A 6,380-nucleotide genomic window follows, 5' to 3' on the forward strand; every position below is an offset into this window, starting at 1 on the left:
TTTTGGTGAAGCACATCATCTGGGGCTGAATTATGGGAGGTGGATGGTTTGAAACAGACCGTGTCCAAAAATATCTTAATCTTATTTTTTCACCTGCTTGATAGTGGACCAGGGATAGAATTCTCAATTGGATATAGTTTTTCTTAAGAATTCTGAGGTATTTTCTCCATTCTCCTCTAGCTTCCAATGTTGCCGATAAGTTGGAAAAGATCTAATTTCTTCTTTGTATGTTTCCTTCTCCTTGTATAATTTGTTTCCTTTGAGTGCTTTTCTTCTATTTATTTTGGACTCTTTCACATTTTCTGCTAATACTTAAGTAGGTAGGACTAAAAACTGCTAAGACTCTCTGAGAACAGGAGCGAGGCTTGCTGATTGTGCACTTCTCTGTAAGATGAGCCATTGGAACCTTTTCACTGGGGGAATTCCAATGTCAGTATCCTTTTTCCCTTGTCCCTCCTTGAGTCCTCAAGAAGGCTCTTCCAATCTTCTTCCCGGAGCTTCAAGTAAAGGCTTAGCTTTCACTCTTCTGGAACCTGAGTGGGGGAAGAGGGATTGGATGGGAGATGGGTTCATCCTCCAGATGTACATTCATTCAAATCCCCCTTTTGAAAGGCCACTTCTGCCTTTAACTGTGCCTGTGTTTCCCACTCCAGAGACTCTCCAGGGAATAAACTGCAGTGTGCTGTTTAGGAGGGGGCAGGTCAGTTGTTGGCTGTGCCGTAGTTGGGGGCATGGTGAGATCTTGGGACCTAACCATGTCTTTAAAAGCTCTCGACCGATTCTCCTTATTTTAGCTACTCCAGTCTGCATCCCCACTGCCAACAATCTGTACAGTATAAATCACATTAGCTCTTGGCTTTCCCTATTACCAGTTTAGGACTCAGCTTTCTTAGCTTTGCTAAATCAGTTGCCCTCATTATTTTGTTTTACAGCTTCCAAATTTATTTGTTGCTTCCTCCTCTTAATTCTCCTCATCCTTATGGCTTTATGCCTTAAAAACTATCTCTACTGTTATTTTAGTAGAGTTTGGAGAGGGAACAAAATTAGATGCATATGTTCAATCTGATATCTTAATCCAGAAGCCCAGAAAACTTTATATTGAGGGTAAAACAATGCTATTCCTATTACTGAATCTTGAACATCATTGAAGCCAGGATATTAGAAGCCAGATAGCATAAGAGTCTGTCTAGAACAGGGGTGGGCAACCTTTTTGTGAGTGCGTGCCAAAACCAGCAAAATCTCTGACTCAAAATTCTTCTGCGTGCCAACACTAATTTTTTGAGAACATATTACGCCTACTTGTTATCTCTTAAGGTGTACGTATGTGAAGAACCTTGAAGAAATAATAAAATTCATTAGAGCGGCAAAACCACAGTATATGATGATGAAAATACATTTATTTTTTAATGTATACATGTACACTAATAGTCCGACAGAAAACTTTATGACTCCGTTTGATATTATCAGTGGGACTTTTGCTGCTGAATCACTGATGACAGAGATTTTACATCAGGTTTATATTTCGTGACCTTCAGAGATATGCACGAGCTACTACTTTCATCCGTCAGGCTACTCCTATTATGAGACTTAATAAAATTCATCACTGAGAACAAAGATTCACAAGTGTATGTGGATGAAACCAAAACACTGGTCGGATCTAGGAAGTCAGGGAGAGTTAAGGCAGAGGCATAGAAATTGCTCTTCCCCTCTCTCGTCAATCCATGTCTATGGTTTTTAAGATAACTTGTTATGTAAAATTATTTGTATCTAAGATGCACCTACACTGAATTTATCTGAAAAATAAAAAAGTCGATATTAAGAAAAAAATTGTAAAGGGAAGATTATAAGAGAGGATTTCGCGTGCCAGCAAAAGTTACTGGCGTGCCATGTTTGGCATGCGTGCCAGGGGTTGCCCACTCCTGGTCTAGAATTTAGACACTGTAATTAAACCTGGGAATAAACCCTATTAGTATGTCTGCCACTTGCTGGGTTTTTGACCTTTTGACATTTAACTAACCTCTCTCAGGCTCAGTCTTTTTTATCTGTACAAAAGAGACAATAATATAGCTAACTTATGAGATTAAAGTACATCTACATATATGATATGCTTCTGCCATTGTCTAAATTCTAAAACATAGTAAGTGCTCAATAAGTTGAGGTAATTTGAGTACCCATGAAAAGACAGTCAACAAAGAGAAACCACAGAAAACAACTTCATGCCCTTCTGACTGTATGTTATTGGGCATTATTATCCACCAGACACTGTGCTAGGCACTAGTATGTAATGGAGAATAGAATATAGTAATAACACATGAGGAATTGGGGTCTGATAGGGGAGAAAACAATAAATAAGCACAAGTAACTATGTAACTAAAATTTGTGGTTAAGTACTATCAAGGGAAAGAACAGAACATTATGAAAGAGAATAACAAAGAACAATTACTCTGAATTAGTCTGTTTGGAAAAGCTCTTAATGACTGAGAATATTGTTTATGCCAACTCCAGACTAATATCCAAGTAGATCAATAAAATGCACATGCCTTGTCTCTATTCAAAATGAATTAAAATTAACCTGTAGCATATGGGTCAGAGGTATTAGAGGTGTGATTTTGCTGTCAAGTCATTTAACTTCTCTTGGCCTTAATTTCTTCATCTGTAATATAGAGACTGGACAAAACAATCTCTCAACTTCTGCAATTCTGTGCAAATTCTGTGTAGGACTATAAGAATATTATTAACAAGGTCAAGTATTAAGAGAACAGACTTTTCCTTGTTCATTCCCCATTCTATAGTTTTATTACTGAATTTCATTTTTTATTAGTAAGAAATAAAAATTGTTTAGAAGTGATTACATCAAGAAGTGAAAAATCTTTCCTCCTCTACTCATGTCGTCTCCATGGGGCTGACCACTGTTAGTTCAGGTCTTTTCCGATAGCTTGTCTTTGTCCACTTGTTCTGAATATATGAAATTATGCTCTCAGATATGAAAAACATAAATGTACGGAAGACTAAATGATAAGTGACAAAACGTTAATAGTGGTTGATGTTGCTATTTTCTATTAGTTTTTTCTCCTGATATTTCTCCTTTTTTACACACTTTGCATATATTACTTTCATAACCAGTAAAATTAATTTTATTAATTAAAATAATACTAGTTGTCACGATAAAAACACTTTATTGTATTCTGGAGGAGAGAAGAGAGTTATATATTGTAGTAAAAAGTGTGTGTGCAGATGGTTCTAACTAGTAATTATATATTGCTGCAACCAAACTGCTTGTGAAGATTTATTCTATATATAGTTTTCAAAATATGACAGCCAGACCACATTTCAATCTCTGATAAGCAAGTAATATATTCACAAAAGAAAGTATTGGCCCTTATCAGCAAGTTCTTCCTTTCCGTAATGAGTTCAGGAGCAGGTTGCATTGAGAAGAAAAATTTTCCTAATATCTTTTAAGCAATTTATACATTTAAAAAATCCTCCCTCAAAGATATATTTTTATTGATTTTTAGAGAGAGAGAGAGAGAAATATTGATTGGTTGCATCCCACAATCAATTAATTGGTTGCCTCCCACACATACCCTGACCTGGGATCAAACCCACAACCTCTTGGTGTACAGGATGATGCTTTAACCAACTGAGCCACCTGGCCAGGGCTCTAATGTCTTCTAATAATTAGTAGAGTTGAAGACTTATCAGCCTTAGGAAAGGGGTGGTGGATTTAATATACTTTCTTATCTTCCTTCTTGTCTAATCTTTATCTTTTTCTTTTAGTTTTATAAGAAAATGTATACTATATATCCATGGTACAGACCTTCTTATATATTTCTGTATTCTCATATGTATCTGTATTATTATTTTTACCTATGGCTATCTCTCTATATATACACGCACACATGCATATAGCTGTATTCCCACTGAATGATTCATTTTGGATTCCACCATAATCAAATTATATCAGGACTCTTCTAATTATTTGAGAAATTCAGGTAGAGTTTCATTATGTAATATTGCTGATGAAGCTTTAGGGGACTGAGAATGTTCCATGAATGATGTAGATTGGATCAATGCCTGGATGCTATGGAATTACCATCAAGGTGTGTGAATTCTTACACCAAGCATAGCCTATGAATTGAATACATAACCTTTATTACTACTTTCTACATTTGTTGATGCTATAGAATTTAATATAATATGAAGTCATTGAAAGCTATTAAAACATTTTATCAGTATGCATTTTGTCAACAAAGGTAAGATTGCATCCTGGGTTGACCATTGAACTAGTTGTGTGGCTTACTTAATTTTACTCATTTGAAAAATGTAGATAATAATTCATACTCTATTTATTCCTCCAGGAATTTTGTGAGTCTCAAGGCTTTGAAGAAGCCACATACTTTGAAAATCAGGTGTCATTATGATAAGTTATTATCTCAATTGTTCCTATCTATACTATAAAGCATAATTAGAGATTTGGAAAAAAAATAATTTACCTACCCTTCTACCTCAGGGTGAGAGAATTGGGTACAAGTTCTTTGATTTTTAAAAAAATCTCATTTATTCTTAATACATTTTATTAATTTTTTACAGAGAGGAAGGGAGAAGGATAGAGAGTTAGAAACATCGATGAGAGAGAAACATCAATCAGCTGCCTCCTGCACACCCCCTACTGGGGATGTGCCCGCAACCAAGATACATGCCCTTGACCAGAATCAAACACAGGACCCTTGAGTCCGCAGGCCGATGCTCTATCCACTGAGCCAAACCGGTTAGGGCTGACTTTTTTTTAAGTTCATAGAAGTTTAGCTTTTGTTGTTTACCTCAGTAACAGTTTGTTTAAAAAATAGAAGCAACATATCTGGGTAGCAAGAGAATGAGTACATGCAAAAATCTCTATCTTCTGTTCTAAATGCATAGGGATGAGAGATAAAATATTAAATAATATATGCAATCACATTAAAAAAAACAACTGAAATAACCAGTATGAACAAATGCAGAAAGGGAAACTACAGAGGAAACCCGGGCCTGAGGCACATGGTTCTCAGGAAGCTGGGATTGGAAACAGGACACGTCTTCCTGAGGGCAGAGGTTAAACATGCTCCAGCGATGATGAGGGTGGAGAACAAGTTTTTTCCTCCACATGGGGCGCAAGGGCTATTTCCTTTGCATTTACATATCCTGTGTGCCCTGCGGAGAAAGACCGGGAAGTAAATTCACCTACCCACCTGAAACCTACTTAGAGCAGCTGCTTTATCTGGGGGAGTGAGAAGGAGCACAGAATTGGGAATTGTGGTTCAGCTTTATCTGTATCTTAATTCTTTTATTTTAAAAAGACATAAAACAACATTACAAAGATATTAAGAATTGTTAATCTGTGGAAGGAAAATTTTAATTATGTTTTACATTAAAAGTTGTTTAATTTTCTAAAAAAACAACTACAACAAATTACATCGTTTGCTGTTCAACAGTAGAGAAAAACCATCCTTTTAAAACGTATTAATTTATCAATCATTTTACAGACATATTTTTGTTCAATACGTTTTTATAGGGTGTGCAATATGTTCTGTGCACTATCTGACTAGGAACTTGGTCGACAGGGGTGAGAGATAAATCCTGTGCTTAAGGGGAAGCGGGGGAGATGGACAATCTGGTCAGTGCAATCAGTGGTGTCTAGGGCGACATAGATCACAGCGGTCCATCCATCCCAGCCCTAAGGATCAGAGAATGTGATACTTGAATCAAGTATTATTGTTAATCATCAAACAAAGTGGGGGGGGGGTGTTGAGGGCAGGTAGAAGGAAAGTTATAAGCAAAGGGAATGGCATATGCACACAAGGAGAGAACATCTGAGGAGGTGCACGTTGGGGATTGCTAGAGAGGAGGGCAGTGGGTTTGGAAGTGAGATCCTGATAGGGCCTCGCCTCTGCAGCTGAAGATTGAACTTGATTTGGGAGCTACCGCAAACCATTGAAATTAGGAATCATATGTAGAGTGCAGAGAAGCCAATCTCCACCTGGCTGCAGTGGAAAGACAATTGGTAGAAAGCATGCACGTTGCACTATCTGTCCAAGGACACTGATGGGGTAGGGCCTTTCCTGGAGCCTCCGCGGAATCTAGTGCTGCATTTCAAGACATGTCAGCACATATCTCATGTACCAATGGAGCAGGCCAGGTAGAAATCGATTTGCTCTGGGAACCAACACACCTCCTGAGAGATAATTCATCCCAAGAGAAGGAAAGTTTGATACAGGATCAAATCTTAGAGGTGAAAGGGGAGAAGCATGTTTTCTATTATTTCTATGCATTCCCCAGCTAAACTTCCCTATGGACTCATGTCTGGGAAGACATTGGAGTGACAGCAAAGACGTATTTCTTGGGTA

The sequence above is a fragment of the Myotis nattereri genome (assembly GCF_964212035.1).
Source record: "Myotis nattereri genome assembly, chromosome: 9".
Lineage (NCBI taxonomy): Eukaryota > Metazoa > Chordata > Mammalia > Chiroptera > Vespertilionidae > Myotis > Myotis nattereri.